Source organism: Balaenoptera physalus, assembly GCF_965194825.1.
Source record: "Balaenoptera physalus genome assembly, chromosome: 18".
In the NCBI taxonomy this organism is placed as follows: Eukaryota; Metazoa; Chordata; class Mammalia; order Artiodactyla; family Balaenopteridae; genus Balaenoptera; species Balaenoptera physalus.
Genome location: NC_138899.1, coordinates 63962493 through 63982990, shown reverse-complemented (window position 1 = coordinate 63982990; position 20498 = coordinate 63962493). Strand labels below are relative to the sequence as shown.

The following is a 20498-nucleotide window of genomic DNA, read 5'->3' as shown; positions in this document are numbered from 1 at the left end:
TGAGTGAAATATTTAAATTGTTCATATCAAAAGTTGCAAACTCTTTAAAAATAAACTGTAGAATTCCAGAACTTCCAGTGACTTTGGTCTTTACCTCCAAAATACTTTATCACAGAACCACTTTTCCAGCATGTTTATTTGCTTTGAAATAAAATTTATTTTATAGTTTTAGTTGAAGTTTTCAGATACTTAGCTGATAAAAATTTTGGCTGTTTTCTAAATTGTAATCTGGTATAGTGAAAATTCATTGAACAGTATTACTAAGTATTGGTTAAGTTTTGATTAGTAAAGTATAAATTACATGAAACACTAACCATAATATGTTTTTTAAAACACTATTTGCTAAGTAAAGTGAGGTTTACTAAAAGATAACATAATATAATTTTTTCTTTAAATTTTTTTTCACCTAAAAATATTTACTTTATATACTTAAGATATAGGAAATCACAAAGGTTTGTTTTCATAAGAAGAGTGTAATCTTAGTCTTTAAGAGTGAGGTGTATTTATCACCATGGCCATAGAACTGCTTTTATCTTTAAAGAATGTTAAAAAAATTTTTAAGTAAATTCTCAGATGCATGTTTAAGAATGTGTTTGAACATTGAGATACATATCAAAATACTTTAAAAATCAGATATTTCTGTTTTATTAGATATTAGGTGATCCAGGAATGTGAATCCGTTGACAGTTAAGGTTAAGTAAAACATTAAAATTTAATAGAAATCAGTTTGATATAAGGGTGGAGTTCAGATATTGGTGTCATTATACTGTAAGGTGCTTGTCTGAGATAAATACAAGGTATAGAAAGTCTTCATAACTTTGATTTGAGAATGTTATTAAAAAGCAGCTTAGTTTGGATAGGATGAAAATGAATACAGTTTTTGCCCTTTAACTTAACCAGTGTTTTCTAGGTTAGAGAACATTAAGATGAAAAGTGAAAAATCCAATTTCTGGGTATCTGGGGGGGGGGAAAATCCAGGTTCAGTTTATCACTTTCAATTCAGATATCTTTATACACAGTCTTAATGAGTTAAATGGGGAAAGAGAGACAGCTTTTGAATTTATATTGTGGAAAAGATATAAATTAGAGTTGTTCCTGATATAGAGAGTTTATGATTTGTGATCTCTGAAGTTGTCAAAACTTATTGTTTAGACACAAGTATTTAGCATCATGAAATTGTCCCATCGATAGCTTACAAACTTCCAAATTTTTAGCTTAGTAAGTAATTTAACATCTAAAAGAGTTGGTGTAGATATTAACAGTTTTCTTCTATTTGGTCAGTTCTTACAGAGTAAGAAACTTTAACCTAATTAGTAGTATGTGTTATTTTAGGAGACAGGTTAATAAGGGCTTTTACTGCTACATGTGATTGGCTATCCCTTAAAGGACATTTTGTAAGGATTTTGGCTGTTTTTAATTTACAAACCTGATTATCTAACTAAGCCTTAACATGTAGTTCATTATAACAGAATTTGGGGGAAAGGATTTATTGTGTTACATTTTTTACAGTGATAGATTTCTATCTTATTTGTGCAATATTTATGTTTTTGGATAAGTGCATTTTCAGGGTTAAATAATGTTTATTTTCAGGAAAATTCTTAATTGTTCCCAAAATACAGTTACACTGTCAGTGTTCTAGTTTTATTGAAATAGTTATCCTTAGGGGGAGAAGAATATTTGGATAAACTAGAATAGAGGTAATTTAACATATCTACGTATGAAGGGACTTGAAATTATTCATATTTGTCGTTGATGTATAGTGCTAGTATATAAGGACAACTTATATTTTAAGCAGTTTGTCAGCTATAAAAATTTTCTTTGAGGTTTTATGGTGTTGCTGAGGATTCATTAAAGAGTAGATACAATTTCTTAATGAAAAATTTTAAATGTTTATTTGAGGCAGTGTTGTACATGTGTGTATTTTATGTTTTCTTTTTCTGACTAGCAAATAGATCCTTAATCTGTTTCAGTTTTCTTCAGATAAGACGTAATGCATCAGAATTGTATTGTCTGATAAGCATTTTCAAAAGGCAATATTTAATTAATGTCAGGACTTAGTTTTTTTATTTAATATCATTGTGAAGTAGAATTTCAGTTCTCAGCACCACAAACCACACTTTTGATATTTCATTAACATATGTGATTTGGCTTAGTTTTACTTTCCTATTTTCATGGTTAGAGTCACTTGGAAGAGAAACATGCAGCCTGATTCAAATGTAGTTGCTGAGACTGATTAATTGACTGGTTAATCGTTTATTAATTTATTATTGTTTGTAAATGTCTTAATTTTTAAAAATCTTTCTTTGATATTTGCTGTTACTATTTCTTATTGGATAGCTTTCATAATAAACAAATATATTTAGTAATTTTGTTATCCTGTGATCCTCAGATTTTTTTTTTTAATTTTTATTATTAACATTGTTTGTTATGAGCTGCTGCTAAGCAGAAAAGTGACTTTTTCAATTTTGATAAAAATTAAAGATTGGGGTTTTTTAACAAAATATTATCTGAATTGTAAATATTACTATATTTTACACTTTTATTTATCTCAAACCTAGCCTTCTTGACTAGCTATTTAAGTTTATCAGCCTATTCTTGCATTTAAAAAATAATTTACAGATTTCCTAATTTTTCTGACTTTTTAAATATTTTTCAGAATCAAAAATACTTAAAATGTTAAAAAATAAGAATTTCTTTTAAATTTAAAGTTATAAGTCCGTAAATAGAGTCATTTAAGTTTAAAGATAATTTGACAGAACAAATATTTCTATTTCTGTTAGTCATCAATTGATATGTACTTACTAAGTTTTTAACTTTGTATTACACATTCATAGTAGGTTAATTACATGTGGAAATTTTTTTTAATAGCTGGAACTTTTGTAAAAACTTTATGGGCTAAAATCTTACTTATTTGCTAATAGTGTCTGATGTCAAACATATATTGGTGATTAGATATGTGGAACCTGGGAGACTGAAGCTCTTTATTAAGCATAATATAATTTCATTTCTTGATTAAAGTTTAGATGCTTTCTTATTTTCCAGAAGAATGGCTAGGGAAGATAGTCTTTATGAATTCACCCTGAACCTGGTTAAAACTCTTCTGAGAATTTTGATAACTGAGCAGTTAAATCTAAACTAGGAGCTGAAGTGTCATTACATGTGTCATTAATTTTTTTCCTTAGATACATTACAGGTTCCATTTCTAATCAAAACATCAATTTTGTCTTTTCTTCTCTCTCCATCCCACTTTTTAAAGAAAAAATTCCTTCTTAACTAATTTTATCATGTAATGAGAAAAGCAGACTTACTAGGTAGGTTGAGCTGAGCCAGTTTTTTCCTCTGTGTGTTAGTTGCATATGCTTTTCTCAGCTTGCTGCTTCAGTGGCAGCAACAGTGAATAAACAAGTATCACCACAGCCCTTGTTCTTGCTCTTTACAGTTGGGAGCAGGGTCTGAGAGATTGCTGCTGCTTGTCAACTATTGTACAGAATAGCATCAATATGCAATAATGGTGGCCAACAGAGCCTGCACCCACCAGCTTTTACAGACCAAGTGAGAAAGGCCAAACTGTCAGTGGAATCCATATATAGTATAATGAATACATTCTTTGACAAAAAGGTATTTTATTCCCAAAGCAGCTTAAAGAGAACAGTAGATGCTTATAGTTCTTAGACTTCTACTGTTTTTTACTATTTACTCTGGTTTTAGTTCATTTAATTTTTATTCGGTTAATTCCATCTGTTTGAATGGAAAACTTTCTTGATTCTGAAAGTATTTATGGTATGTTCCATGCTTTGGTAGGCTAGAATAAATTATTAATAGTTGCTGATAACACAAGTTAGGTAGTACACTTGAGGAAAGAAAAGTTGACTATGGCCACATAGGAGTGTTTCTTTCACTTTGGGACCATATGCTAAGCCCCATATTATCTTTATTTTATAGCCCGGTCTAAACAAGGCCAAATTTTTGTTGATTTCACTGTAACTAAAAAGAACAACACCCTGTACTACTTGGTGTTGTGTATAAAGACAAAGCGGGCTGCAGGTGAAAGTGCATAAGTCTTTACTTTTTCTTACTATTAAAATAATGTCTTATATCTGAACTTTGCATATGGAAAGTTCAGATTATTCTAAATCTTTTGGAAATAGGACTCTGTAATTTCAAATAGTATAAAAGAGTGTTTTTGATTTTTAATGATTTGAATTTGCACAGATGTGCATAACCTAAATACTATCTGTATATTTTTCTCCTCTTTTGTATCCAAATTCCAATAGGTTGTAGTTAAAGGGAAGTGAATATTGGATTTCTGTTACAATTCTGATTTCATTTGTAGCATTCTTGGTGGAAAACTACAAATGGTGTTTTTAGTGTGTAAGCCTAATGCCCCATCTGAAAGTCCAACATTTACAATAGCATTCTTTTAAAAAGGTAACCATGGGGTGTTTTGTTGGTTGGTTGGTTGGTGTGGGTTTTTTTTCCCTGATACTACAGTGTGTTTTCATTAATATGTTGATGTAATTTAACAGATAACATATTAATTACTGTTACCTACCCTTAACCAAAAAAGTGAGTTACATAATGCTTTATATTGAAAATACCTTGTTTTTACTACTAATTACTGTGTAAAGTATCTGTGGACCACCTGTACCAGAATAACCTAGACTAAAGCATTTTTCCAGATGTGCTGAATCAGAATCTCTGGAGCTGGACTTAGGAATTTGTGTTTTTTATAAGCACTAAGTGAGTTTTTTTTTTTTTTTTTAGAAGCACCACATGTGAGAACACTGCCCAAAATGAATTGGGGAAGGATTCTTCACACTAATAAACCATTTACATTTTCTGCTTTGTTTTTTCCTCTAAGCTCAGTAACTAATTATGAATCTTATCATTTCTAACACAGTGGCTCTAGATTAAGTCTTGCTATTTCTTCAGTCATATGAAGAAAACCTACCTATATTATGAGAGCTTATTTTTGTTCAAGTACCTTGGACCAAATTTTAAGTATTTGTTTGGAACGTTTAGTATACCTCTATTTAACCTGTACTTGATGAAAACAGAGGGAATTGATCACTTAAGAATTTTTTAAATTTTCAGTTAGATAGTAGCTATTCATCTTAAATGTGCCTCTAAATATGTATTGGAGAAAATACAGAAAGGAGAACTTTTCATACGCTGCTTGTGAAAGCATTTGGCAACATCCTACTAAAGTTGAAGATATACATAGGCTTTAACTCAACAATTCCATTCCTAGATGTTTTAGATAAACTAACACATTTGTAGTAAAGTCTTATTTATTTTTACTTTTAATAGGAAAAAATTGAAAGCAATGTAAATGTTAAGTAACAGGAGAATGGCAAATTTGTGACATAGTTGTGTGATAAAAAATGTTTATTATACAGCTATTAAAATGAGAGCTATGTGTATCATCACAGATGAATGTCTTCAGCAAACAAAAAAAAGTTGCAGAAGATTAGATACAGTATGATAACATTATATGAAGCTTGAAAGCAATGATACATATTGTTTTAAATACTTGAATTTGTAATAATAGTGTAAAAAGATGCATAGGAATTAAATACCACATTCAGGATTGTGATTATGTCTTAGGAGAGAGGGGAATGGGATCCAAGGTATGGTACAAAAGGAACTCAACTATATGTGTAGTTTTTTTTTTCTTTAAAAAAAAAAAAAGTAAATAAATAAAAGCAAAGTAAGTATGACAGAATATTAGAATTCAATACAGCTGCATCGGAGGGCCAGGGGTAGGATGTGGGGATTCATTTTACTATTCTCTTGATTTTTCTGTGGATTTGAAATATTTATTTTTCAAATAAGTTTTAAAAATGTACTGTCCTTTTTGGTGAAGATATTCTACAATAAGATATACACTTGGAATACTCCATTAAGGGCATGGATTGGATTTATTCTATTCTATGTCTTGTAGTAAGTGCTTAAGTGTTAGTTGGTGTACGAACTACAATTTATAATCATGGCCCACAGAAATCAAACATTCTAACCAACTTAAGTTGCTAGGATATTTTTAAATTTTAAATAAATTCTTCTATTTTTGAAGATGAGAGCCATACTGTTTCCTTCCTTTGCATACTGGCTTTTAATCCTTCCTACTCTTATAAGTAAAGGACAACCATGGAAATAGTTTCTCTTTTTTTATCACTACTCTTTCATTTACGCTTTAATTCAGGCAATTTCATGACTGTGTTTTCTTTTCTTTTGGCCATAGATCATAGCATACTGTTTTCAGAAATTTCTTCATGCATTTTAAGCTCCAACTTAAGCTTTGTATTTATACTGTATTACAGTAGAATTCTTGGAATTGGGCAGTATACAGATTTGTAGGTTTCATGTGTATGTGTGTGAGAGAAAGAGAAAGAGATTGGTCAATGTTGAGGTATGATACTGAATTTATCTTAAAATATCTGCAATTATATGATGTCTTCCAGAAGCCTCAGTGTGCTCCAAGTTAGATATTGAAGTGTGAGTTTTAGTTACACTTACATATTTGACTTTTAAACTTCAAGAGGGTGATAGTAATAGAAAAGTGAATTTAAAAAATTAATGATAGTACTCTGTACTGAAATATATAAATGCTGCTGCTAGGTATTTCTAATCTGTGATTGTTCAGTGCTGTATAAGGATCAAAAAACAATGATTGTCATTTGAAAATTGTCTAACTTATATAATGTGATCAGATTTTTTAAGTCTTCCCTCTTATTTTTTCCTAGGTGAATAACAACAAAATGAAGACCATAATAAAACAAGCCCCCTACTTAGCCCTGCAATTCTTACCTTGTAAGTACTAACTCACAGTCCCCCTGCCATTGCTGTAAAAAGTTACTGTTTGGTGTCATATTTTGCTATATTTCTGAATTTTTTTTCTGCCATCCTAGAATGACAAGTTTCTAACCTCCCCTGACCCCCAAACACATTGAAGTTCGATGTTAATTTAGTCCATTTTAGAGCAAAAATAATGTCATTGCCTTGGGTAAGTTTTCTGTTTTGGAAAGGATTTTACAGCCAGGCCCTATCATCTCTAAATCTGAGAATCATAATTTTAAACCCTTTTCCTTCAAAGGAATTTACAAATAAGTAGTGGTCTTTTTTATTATCATCATTATTCAGGTTTATTGACAGTTATTTTATGGTTTTATAAAGTGGAAGTGTCCCCTCCACTGGAGAAACAGTTTTTTTCATTTATCTGTTTTTACATTTTACTAGATTACACTTCTGACTTCTTTGTGACGTGCTTAAAATTTAGCTGTTAAACTTCAAGAGGTGGGAAAAACAGGAAGGCAATCCCTTTTCCTTCCTTTTATATATACACATGCACACCTCTTAGAATAAGAAACATTTTTACCCTGATTCATTTTACTTTTGAGAAACTTGTAAATGCTAAGGGAATAATTCTAATAGGTTAGCTGAAATTAATATCATACCCCTAGAAAAACTGTCAAAAACAAGGTTATGGTAAATGCACAAGATACTTATTTCCCTAAATTTGAGACCCTAAAATCAGTTACCAAAAAGATTCATTTCCATGTATTCCTTCAGCTAATTTTACATCTCTGAATAAAAGAAACTCAACTGCTACTCTTTCTGTTCTTGATATTGAGGGATGGCCCTGTTTAAATGAAAACTAGTGCTTCAGGTGCTTCTCTTACATTACCTCATACCATTGCATTTAGTGACCCAGTAATAATGTGTATTATTATTAAATAATGTGTATGTGTCAAGGAGTGACTTTATGATCATAGACCAGCCATTGAGCTCAATTAAGTAGTTTTTAGGGTATGAATCAATTAAATATTGAAAATTTGTAGTAATGAGCCCGTTTGAAGAATAGTAACCAAATGCCACAGATCACTTCTTTTTATAATTTTTTCCTTTTATATTTTTGTCACTGGAAAACTAGAATGGAAACATTTGCAAATCCCCAAAGAATCCTATATAATCCAGGCTTGGCTTTCTTAATTGGTCCCTTGGAAGCCAGCTCAGCTTTTCTTCAACTTAAATCTTAGAAAAAGAAATCTTTTCAATTGGTATTGCAGTCTTACTGTAGACTGGAGGGCAGTCCACTTTTCAAAAAGAAATAGGTATCATTAATTTCCAACAGATTTATAAGTACAGATAACATCACATTCTTAAGCTCATTTCATCTCCTTTATAAATTTCTAAGCAAGCAGCCTTGCTTGGATACTCTCCAGTATCTTTTAAAATAGGTCATTTGCGGTATTTCATAGTTGAAATGCTTACTCTTGTCTCTTCTATGTAATATGCCTGGAGTTACTTTTAATCTTAGATACTAGAATAGCGTTGTTTCCAATTAAACAATACCCAGAAGAATAGGCACATAGTGACAGTGGTCATTGATTCTTCATGATTGTGTGTGTATTCCGTCTTTCTCTCTTTTATGTTTATTTTACACTATTGTTTCTTTCTTTCTTTTTTTAATATTTATTTAGTTATTTGTTTGTTTATTTGGCTGTGTTGGGTCTTAGTTGCGGCACACGGGATCTTCGTTGAGGCATGCGGGATCTTTCGTTGTGATGCATGGGCTCTTCGTTATGGCGCGTGGGCTTCTCTCTAGTTGTGGTATGCGGGTTTTCTCTTTAGTTGTGGCACTCAGGCTCCTGAGTATGTGGGCTCTGTAGTTTTGCGGCACGCAGGCTCTCTAGTTGAGGCCCGCAAGCTCAGTAGTTGTGGCACACGGGCTTAGTTGCCCCACGGTATGTGGGATCTTAGTTCCCCAACCAGGGATCGAACCTGCACCCCCTGCATTGGAAGGTGGATTCTTTTACCACTGGACCACCAGGGAAGTCCCCATTGTTTTTTTAAGATAGGGATTTTTTTGAACTATTCACTTGTGGAATATGGATGTTCCAGAAATTGTGGAGTATTAGTGTTCCATATGTTTGATACTGTAAAAATTAAATAATGATAGTGTTTTTGATTCATTTTTACAAATTGAGTAGAGATGAAATATTTTTCAAGTTTGTTTTTCAATTTTAAGCTCTTAAACTTTTGTTGCTTAACATAAAACATTCAGAAAGTCACATTCCTTCCTACTTTTTCTTTTTTGAGCTATGTTTTTTGATTTTTATATATTTCTGTTATGTGAATTTAAAATAAATTAATGTATCATTTGGTGCTAAATAAAATAACATCTTTAGGTTCATTGTCAGCAGTTAATATCATTGCTTCTGTCTCTAATCTAGAACAACAAAAATTTTAAGAGATTGACTTTGTAAATAGGAAACAAAAGATAAAGCAGAAAATTCACTATTCAATGCTGTCAATGTTAGTAGTCCTGTAAACAAAAGTGATGGAGATAAATTACCTTGTAATTCAGGAGACTTATTAAATTTGCCTGCTATCCAAGAGATAAGCTAGTGAAAAGAAATGACAACTATTTCTCACATAGGACTGGTTATCGTTTTCAGAAATGTTATCAAGTTAGCCATAGAATAGCAATGGCATGTAATTATACCATTATAGAAAATATTGTCAGTTCTTGAATTATAAATAGTGTAAATGTAGGATTGACTGAAAGTACTGGACATAAAACCAGAATGTTGTAATCAGTAGGGCAGTAAGCAATCAATATGGCAAATGATATAAAATCTGTTGTGTTTTCAATGAAAATGTAATGCTTTTTTTATGAGTCCCTAGATGTAGCTGAAATTTCTCCTATTTTTATTTGTGATGGAAATTTACTGGTGTAAATTACTGTCTACCTATGCCATCCATGGGGAAATTTTAATTATCTTGAATAATTTGATAATGTGAATGTTTCTGAGAGAAAGACGTGTGCCAAAAGAGAAAAAAACAAATTGCTTTTTTGGCACTTGGATTAGTAAAGGGTGTTATAATCCAAAGCAGAAAATTTTATAAGGATGCTAGGTACTGTCAGCATTTGGTGGTAAAGAAGGATTTGCAAACTTAATAACATCATCAATTGATATTAATTTAGTAAACATATCATATCTAAGCTCTCAAAGCTGTATATTGTTTTACAGTTTGTGAACATAGAGCAAGTTGACAATATGCAACAGCCATTTTTCAGTCATTGTTCAAATAACAGCTATTTTTGAGAAGTAGACAATGCTTAATCAAATGCCAGGTGTTCCTGTCCTCAAAATTTTATATATTTGACACATGTATGTTTAAGAGAACGAGTTAAATTTGAGCTTTAATGTTTAAGGCAGTGCTGTGTTTCTGATCTCACCAGAATTATAGCTATAAAATTTGAATTTTAATGCCAAAACTATAGAAAGGGAATGAATTCACTGTTTTCCCACCCTGAACAACTTCTCAGTTCAAGATGGGTGATTCAAAGAAGAATAATAGAAAACTTACTATTTGTGAACTTACTTTGCATATTTTCTTAGGAAATGAAAACAAGGCAGAATTTAATAGCACAGGCCTTGATTTAAATAGGAAATGAATATACAAATATAATGAACCCTAGTATGATAGGGATTTCAAGCTCTAAGCATAAGTACAGTAGGTAACATCCCAGACTATTCTCTGCAGTCTTGCCCTTTGCCTATTTGTCTGAAATGTGAGTCTTCAAAATTATCTCCCTGTAAAAACAGGAATAAATTGAATGCAGATTGACATAAACATATATCCACTTGTCAGTAGTCACACCTGACTTTTTGCCTAGACTGTCAGTTTCACTCTTCCTGTTATATCCAGTAAGTTTATTAAAATTTTTTTCAGTTTTGTTTTCCTTAATTTGGCTCTACAAGAGCTGTTTCTTATGCCTCTGGAATTTGGTGCCCTATAGTCAGAACTTAAAATTGGCAGTTTGTCCTCCAAATCCTTAACAAGACAGCTTAGTAAAATACATTGAATTTTTCTAAAAGTCAATTTTTAAAGTGATCTGTATTCATTTTATTTTAGCCCTCAGAATATTAGAATTAGAACCATAATAAATAGACTTTTTCCTTAGTGTTATAAATTGTATTTATGTCATTAATAACTCATAGAAAATAAAATTCTTGTAAGAGAGCAGGTTTCAGTTTAGCATACAACTTAATTTTTGGCCCTAGATTTATCTTCTAAAAATAGTTTTTGTATCTTTTCTCTAAGCTAAACATACCCAAGTCCTTCCACTGGTTCTCACAATATGAATTCTAGACCATTAGTATCCTGGGTATTTCACTTTGGATCTGCTACATTTTGTCAGTATTCCTTTTAAAATATTGTATATAGAACTGAACCCAGTATACTCAATGTGGTTTGAGGTACAAAATACAGTATGTCTCTTATGAATAAGATACTTCTATGAATGCATCCTGATTCCACTTTCTCTTTGTCATCAATACAGTTGGTTCATGTTGAATCACAGTCCACTGAAACCCTAAGTTTGTCTGAGGTGTGTTTCAAATCGTACTATAAATTTAGATTCAGCAGGTTATTTTTTGAATACTTGTTCACTACTAGATGTGCTCATAAAAGTTTAAGATTGTGCAGTCTTAACCACAGTTTCATGAAGTAGGCATTAATAGGCCCATTTTACAAAGAGGAAACTGAGGCTCTGTGTACTGAAGTAATTTATCCAAGATCTTGATTCCTAAGGGACAGAGCCAGGATTCCATCTTGGGTCTTCTGCCTTCAAATTCACTGCTCTATGTAATTGCTGCCTCAATAAATTATTTCTACTATTCATTTCATTGATGAAGTTAAAAATGCAGAAATTGACCAGTGAATTCCACTGCACTCAGGATGATTTAAGAGCTTAGGAGACATGTCTAGAACTTCTTATTTTCTGATTTTTTTTAATAGCTTTTTTTTTTTTGGTTTTGCATCTAGTCATCAGGGCTCTTTCCATATCTACTTGTTGAAGGTGGCTCTTGTTTTAGCCAGCAAACTTGGAAGGAGAGATTAAAGGATGTAGGCACTATGAGGTTTCCAGTGGACTGAGATGTAGGAGTGGAGAAATGGCATGGTCCATACCAGGAAGCATTACCACATAGTCCAGTTTGAAAGGAGGATAGGTATGAAATAATGAAACCAGTTATCAGCTCAGCACAGTACTAAATCCTGGGAATAATAGTCTGTATTCAAAACTTACTGTGAAAAAAATAAAAATAAAAAAAATAAAAAATAAAAAATAAAAAAAAAAACTTACTGTGAATGGACAGTTCAATATCAGAAACCTTCAGAAAGGTTGAAGTAAGAATTCACCAGAGAAGATAGACTTAAATTGTCCTGAAAAGCAGGGATAAGTGGAGGAGGGGTTAGTGAGTATTTTAGCCTCCAGCAGTAGGTTCAGTGAAGATTCAAAGATGAGGTAGGAATATACAGCTTAGGGGAGGAAAGAACTGAAAAACAATTTATTATAAGCATCTCAGTTCTTGCAGGAGCCTTGAAAAATCACTCAGTGGGAGAGGATAGTCACACTCAAATGATGAGTAATTGTGTTTGTTCCACTTGCTACTCACCTGGTGGCCACAGTAGCATCAGTCTTTTGTCCACTCACAAATAGTTCATGTGCTTCTCTAACTTATAGGGACCCTTTTCCCCTAAATATATAGCCACCATACTTTGAACACACTAACAAAATTAATAATAATCCCTTACTATAATAATATCTAGTTCCTGTTAAAATTTCTGATTATTTCAGAAAGGTCCACATAAGGCATTTGGTTGTCATGGCTTTTAAAAGATATCTTTTAACTTGAATTGTAGAGTGTTTTCACTGGAGAGAAATAGAAAATACTGGTTAGGTCCTAATTATATAGACCTTGATACTAGGCAGAGAAGTACACACTCCACTTGGGAAACCACAGATATATTCTTGAATATATGAGTTTCAGGAAGTTTATTAGTTGATTAAAGATGGGAAGTCAAGCTGAAATGCAATTGTAGTTATCAGGTACTTAGACCTGATTTTAAGGTATGAATTAAGAATGGCAAAGAAATTGATGAATTGTGATCTCAAAGAAAGGGTCAGTTGGTTTTATTGACCAACTGAATACGAGGAATGATTGACACAGCATAAAAATTGTAAAGAGAGAATAGCAATGGGTAAGTATCCATAATTTGAATGCAAAAGAAGAATGTGTCTAAGAAGAAAAAAAGTTAAGATAAACAGCATATTTATTTATGTTCTCATAAAACTTTTTATATTGCATTTCTTGGCTGACATTATGATATATTTATAATTTATTCATATCTAGGGAGTAAAGTCATCAAAAATTAAAAACTCAATATAAATGTTTAGCTTGTAAGTAGTTTAACTTTGTATATAAGGCAACTATTGTTAGGAAATCTAATAATAAAATGATAACATATCTAATAATAAAATGATAACATATATGTAACTCTATATATTGTACCATATATGTATATATATAGTTGTGTAAATACATATATATATCTCCAGACTTTTCTGGAGTAAATTATTTAGATTGAAATCCACTTCACACAGTTTTTAAGTAATCATTAATTTCTTCATCAGAAAAAAATGAAGGGAATGTAGCAACAGTACAAATTTATATTCACTTAAACTGAAAAACTAGGTTTTTTTGGATTATAAAATAGGCTTTCTGGATTATATCTGAATATTATTTCAAGCCTGTTCTCAACACTGAATTTTAAATGTACCTTATCTAGTTAATAAAATCCTTGTTTTTAAGCATTTGTATCCAAAAAACAGAAGTAAAAGAAAAGCAAGTTTTAATCTGTCATCTGTGAATTTTATTTTCTCCAGGTATAATATCTATATCATACCACTTGTGTAGTATTCCACTGTCCTAAGCAAGGATAGTCACTCTGTGGCCAGGGGCTATATATAGCCAGCTCCTTAGAGGTTTATGTGCATAATTTGAAGCATACTTGAAGAAAGTAATTACTATTATAAATTGTGTTAATACCAGATTAAAAGTAAAATTAAGTATTTGAAAAATCTAAAGTAATTTAGTGACACATAAAGGATATGTGTAAACAACAAAGTAGCATAAATATTTTCATGACATGTATTAGCATCTGAATATCCCTATCATGTGACAATGGAAACTGTCTATAGATTAAAGAAATTTTGAATTTAAAATAACCCCTTCCTGAAGGCATAATATAAAACCTATTTTGGCACCCCAGAGTAGAAGATTATTATAAATGGAAAGGAAAAATCAAAGCTTACCAGCTCGAGAGATAATTGTTGCTGTTGAACACAGGTAAAGAGAGATGTACCTTCCCTATTTCTGGATTGCTCCACTGGAATCTTTCACTTTACTAATACATTTAAATAAAGAATTTCCATATTTTTCAGGCATGTGGAAATAAATGTTTTCTAATATTTTAAATTTATCAGGCTTTCACATAGAAAGCCATGATATTTGTCTCAGAGTTAAAAATAGAAATAAAAATAGATAGGAAAAAATTTTCCTCTGAGTGTTTATTAAAACATCAGTGATAAAATTGCAATATTATCGGGCTTCCCTGGTGGTGCAGTGGTTGAGAGTCTGCCTGCCAATGCAGGAGACACGGGTTCGAGCCCTGGTCTGGGAAGGTCCCACATGCCGCGGAGCAACTAAGCCCGTGAGCCACAATTACTGAGCCTGCGCGTCTGGAGCCTGTGCTCCGCAACAAGAGAGGCCGCGATAGTGAGAGGCCCGCGCACCGCGATGAAGAGTGGCCCCCGCTTGCCGCAACTAGAGAAAGCCCTCGCACAGAAACGAAGACCCAACACAGCCATAAATAAGTAAATAAATAAATAAAATTTAAAAAAAAAATTGCAATATTATCACAGAAAGTAATAATCTGTAAGGGATGAAATTAAGATGAGAGAAATTATAACATTTTGCTGATAGGAATGATCCAATAGAGAGAAAAATTAAAGATGTAGGGGAGAGTGTTACAGGAATATCCTTAAGGAAGCAAGAGAGGATAAAATCTAGTATAAAAGGGAAGGGATTGGTCTTATGAACAGTGATTGTTCATCCATAATTCAAAGAAGGAGTTATATGGGGACGGATACATGTATGTAGATAGGTGTGGTGGAAACTGGCAGAAATTCTCTTCTCATAGCTTCTGTTTTTTGAGTGAAAGTGAGGATGAAAGGGAGATATTGGAAGTCTGAAGAGAGAGAAGAGACACCTGTCTGATGTTTTTCTAGAAGAATGAATGAATGGGCCAAGATTGCCAGACAGCTATGAACCGATTTTAGGTATAAAAGATTTATAAAGTAAAATTATTTCTGTTCACAGATGACATGATCTTACATGTAGAAAAACCTTGATTACACACACACACCCCATACACGCGCACACACACCCCATACACGCGCACACACACACACAAAAAAAACCCTGTTGTAACTAATAAGCAAAATCAGCATTCAAAAATCAGTTGCATTTCTGTGCATTAACAGTGAATAACCCAAAAAGGAAATTAAGAAAACAGTTCCATTTACAATAGCATCAAAAAGAAAAAAATGCCTAGGAATAATACTAACCACAATGGTGAAAGACTTGTATACTGCCAACTATATAACGTTGCTAAAAGAAATAAAGAAGACACAAGTAAATGGAAAGACATCCCATGTTCATATATTGGGAGTATTAAGATGAAATACTACCCAAAGTGGTCTACAGATTCAGTGCCATCTGTATCAAAATCTCAATGACATTCTTTGCAGAAAGAGAAAAATACATCCTAAAATTCATATGGAATCTCAAGGGACACCAGATAGCCAAAACAATCTTGAAGAAGAACAGTGTTGAAGCTCTCACAATTCCTGATTTCAAAACTTAATATAAAGCTGTAGTAATCAAACAGTATGGTACTGCCATAAAGACAGACATATAGACCAATTGGAATAAATTAGGTGCCCCAGGCCCCTTGCATATATATGTTCAAATGATTTTCAACAAATGTGCCAAGACAATTAAATGCGAAAAGGGCAGTCTTTTCAACAAATGGTCTTGGCAAAACTGGATATCCAGAAGAAAAGTTGGACACTTAACTCACACCATATACAAAAATTAACTTAAAATGGATCAAAGACCTAAATGTTAGAACTAAAACAATAAAACTCTTTGAAGAAAACATAGGGGGAAAGCTTCATGACATTGGACTTGGCAATGATTTCTTGGATATGACACCAAAAGCACAGGCCTATGCAAAAGATAAATTGGACTTTATCAAAATTTAAAACTTCTGTGCATCAAAGGACGCTATCAATAGAATGAAAAAACAACCTACAAAATAGAAAATATTTGCAAGTCATGTATCCGATAAGGGATTAATATCCAGAATATATCAAGAACTCCTATAACAACAACAAAAAAAGCTCAGTTAAAAAGTGACCAAAAGATTTGAATAGACATTTCTCCAGAGAAGATATACGCATGGCTAATAAATACAAGAAAAGATGCTCAACGTCACTAATCATTAGGAAAATGAAAATCAAAACCACAACGAGATAATACTTCACTCACATTAAGATGGCCATTATCAAAAAAAAGATATGTCTTGACAAGGATGTAGAAAAATTGGAATTTTTGTACACTGCTGATGGAGGTGTAAAATTGTACAACCACTGGAAAACAGTATGGCAGGTCCTCAAAAAATTAGAATTACTGTATGATCCAGTGATACCTAATGGGGTATATACCCAAAAGAATTGAAATCAGGACTCAATAGATAGTTATAAAAAATGTTCATAGCAGCATTTATCATAATAGCCAAAAGATCAAACAAAACAAATGTCTATAGATTAGTGGACAAATGTAGTAATATACACAATTGAATGACTACCCAGCCATAAGAAGGAAAGTCTGATATATGCAACAACATGGATGAACCTCGAAAAAGTTAGGCTAAGTAAAAAAAGTCAGACACAAAAGGACAAATACTGTATGATTCCATTTACATGAAGTACCTAGAATAGGCAAATTCAAAAGTAGAATTGTGATTTCCAGGGGCTGAGGTGATTGGGGGAGTGGGCAGTTAGTATTTAGTGGGTGCAGTTTCAGTTGATATAGATGAAAAGGTTCTGGAGATGGATGGTGGCGATGGTTGTACAACAAAGTAAATGGACTTAATACCACAGAACTATGCACTTCAAAATGGTAGAATTTATATTACGTATATTTAACCACAATTTTTTAAAATAAAACAATAAGTGAAGACATTCACTGTGAAGGTTTTTAAAAGATTTATAAAACTATTTGCATTTTGCAGTATTCACACTTATTTCTTTCAAGTTTGGCACACTTGGCTTAGTTTAAAATATATAGATTTAGGGGAACTCCCTGGCAGTCCAGTGGTTAGGACTCTGCACTTTCACTGCCGAATATGTATAGAGAGAGATACATACAGATTTTGCAAAAAAAGGATAGGAATTGAAATAACCCATTTGATTTTGGAATAATCATTTAATGTATATGTCTGCATGGGCAAAGAAAAATATGCAGTCTTGAACAATTATTTGCTTTATGTTTTTGTGTCTTATAATTTAAATGATTTTAGATTCTTTCTTGAGAAGGGATTATGTCTATTCGGTACACCAGTATACCGACTCACATAACAACTGGGATGGTACCTGGAACATAGTAGATGTTCAATAAAATATTTTTAAATGAAAAATATACATATATAAATTATGTATATTTGAAAATCTGTTCACATTTTTGTCTGGAAAGTGGGTTCAAGCAGGGAGGGTAGCCTAAAAGGACAGTTCCTTAATATAATTGATAAATACAGATATGTGTTTCTCAAGTCATTACAAACATTTATTTTGGTTATATGTTAAAAACTGTGCTGAAACTTGAGACAATAATAGAGTAAGATGTGAAACTGGTTGCTCAAATAGAAAATTAGCTACATGGGAATTCCCTGGCAGTTCAGTGGTTAGGACTCCACGCTCTCACTGCCGAAGGGCCGGGTTCAACCCCTAGTCGGGGAACTAAGATCCCACAAGCCTAGCGGTGGGCCAAAAAGAAAAAGAAAAGAGAAGATTAGCTACATATACTTTTAATGGGAAAATATTCACAAAAAATTAATGTGGAATATAGGACAGTTATGCTTTGTATAAACAATTAGATATTAGAAGGGAGGGACAAATTTCAGTGCACATCCCCTTATTCTGTAATAGAAGTAGTGTAGCTTTAGCATAGCCATTTTAGTGGTAAGAAAACTGCAATAAAAGAGGTCGTCAAAGCTTGAGCTACAGTGGTGGTAGTTTTCTGGTATCTTCTAGAGAGAGAAGAAATTTCATTCCAACATCTGAGTATGTGGAAACTGTTTAGGAGTAAACTTCCTTACCTGGTGAAGAATGGGGACAGGAAGAGACTAGGAAGATCAAGAGCCACAGGGTTGCTGTTTTATTTCTCATCTCTGGGTACAAAATTAACTCATTTTTCCAAGGTTCATATTTTAGAATTACTTCCTATATAAAGTGATATCCAAGTCTAACAGAATAACTATTCTAATAGATAAATGTTGAGGGTAAAATAATATTTGGATTTTTTTTAAACAAATTAAGAGAAAATTGGTTTGTTTTAGGCCTTCTGTATATTTTTACTTGTATTTAGTATTAAAATATTTCACGACTTCTAATTTTTTTCCTTTATAAGTATATTTGCATTTTGCTAGCTTAAGTTTATTGAAACTTAGCTCTTGTATGTCATTTCTTATTTTTCCCTTGACATGAAGTCTTACCTACTTGATGAAGATGTCATTTGAATTGGTGTACTGCAAGGAATTAAATGCTGTTTGTAAATTATGCTTTTACCAAGGTAAAGACCAAATTTTATGAATTCACTTTTTGTTTATAAAGGGAAAAAATAACTTCATATATTTAATACATTCGAAAGTTTGATTAAATATTTAACTACTTGCTTATTAAGTTGACACAGAAAAAAATGCTTTTATTTTTCTCATATTATACAACTTTGTGTTCCTAACCTATAGCAAGGTGCTTCGCACATAATAGGCTTTCCTTAAATTTTCAATGTAGGAATAAGTTTTATTATGTTACTCAAAAGCTTCCAAGAAATAACTAATTATGCATACTATGTTAATGTTAGAATCTTTAAACATGGGTTTTTTAATGTATTTACCCTCTCTTTTTCTAAAAGAAAATTTTTTTTGTATCTTTAGGTGCTAATGTGTGTTTAAAAAAACAAAACCTTGGAGTAAAGTAGCAGCACATAATGGTTTGTGGATTTTGAAAAGGTGCAGGCCATATTGTGCTGCCTCAAAAATACAAGGATCTGATCTTCTGAAGAAAATATATTTCTTTTTATTCATAGCTCTTATGATAGCAGTGTCAGCAGTGCCTTAGCAGCACGTAAATATTGGCGTTAAAATTCTAAAATTATCTCCAGTATTAACTGTGCTGCTGAAGTAAGGTTGGCCATACTCTACAGTCATATTTTAATGTACATTAATATTACCAATGTATTTTCAGCTTTATTGATAATTAATTTTCAGTATTACTGATAATCTTGTTATTTTTAGTATGATTCAATAAAAATAAGTTAGTACTAACTTTTAGATGTTTTTATTAAAATAGTATAATTGCAATTTAATAGTGTTGAATGCATCAAGTTTATTGAAAGAGCTCATACAGCATCAAATAAATTTATTTTAATGCATATTTGTATTCAGTCTAAATATTAAATTTTTACTTCAGGTAGAATGGAAATATTAGTTTTCCCTTTATTTCTCTAATAAAATGAAATTACATTAAGACATTTGCTTATCTCACAGATAAATGTACATTATAAAATACACATTTTGAACACGACTTAGAGAACAATTTTTAGTAATATTTCTAAGTATTCTCTTATAAGGGAAAGGGGGAAGTATCAAAACATGTGAATTAAATTCCTGAAATCCTGTGTCTCAAAAATGCACTTAATCATAACTTTAAAGGTAGGAAAGACCTTATAAATGACCAGTATATTTGTTGGTTAGTTCAGGAAACAGAAACTCAAATTAAGTAATCTGCTACACATGCAGATTAAGATCTTTAACCCTACGTCTTCTGACTTTGTACTATCATATTGGTTTTTTTCTTGTTTTTATTAAAAAAATTTTTTTTAATCCTTAGCCACGGATTTTTGTTAGAAAGTAAAGTCGAAAATATGAAGGCCTTGTTTGCTTTCTTTTATATCTAATATTTAACTTTAGCATAAGAACAAAAATTATTATGATAGTCACTAATTTTATAGATGCAAACAGTCAATATTTTTTAATTTAATTGAAGTTTGAAGGAAAATGCTTTCTTTACCTTCTATTCCTTATTTGTTGGTGTTTAATTAAGTCATTAAACTAAAAATTGATGTTTAGGATAAGAGTGTGGTTGTGTAGTGTACTATACTCCTGGTCTTATTTCCTACAAGGAATATCTCACTCCTTTCAGTTGTAACCAAGCAGGAAATCTATAAAATACAAGCAGTTCTTAACAAATCATTTCAATTATAATTGTCTATGTTGGAAACCCTAAAAGTATTTCAGATGTA

General features: G+C 31.8%; 1 long non-coding RNA gene across 1 annotated transcript in view; it reads left to right on the top strand.

Moving 5' to 3' along the window:
- The window catches only part of LOC309647301, a 144171-nt gene that overhangs the window by 45607 nt on the left and 78066 nt on the right, over positions 1–20498 (top strand). Inside the window, exons 3-4 of the long non-coding RNA XR_014255919.1 lie at positions 6744–6810; positions 18685–18767. This is a non-coding gene — a long non-coding RNA (uncharacterized lncRNA). The remainder of the gene's footprint in view (positions 1–6743; positions 6811–18684; positions 18768–20498) is intronic.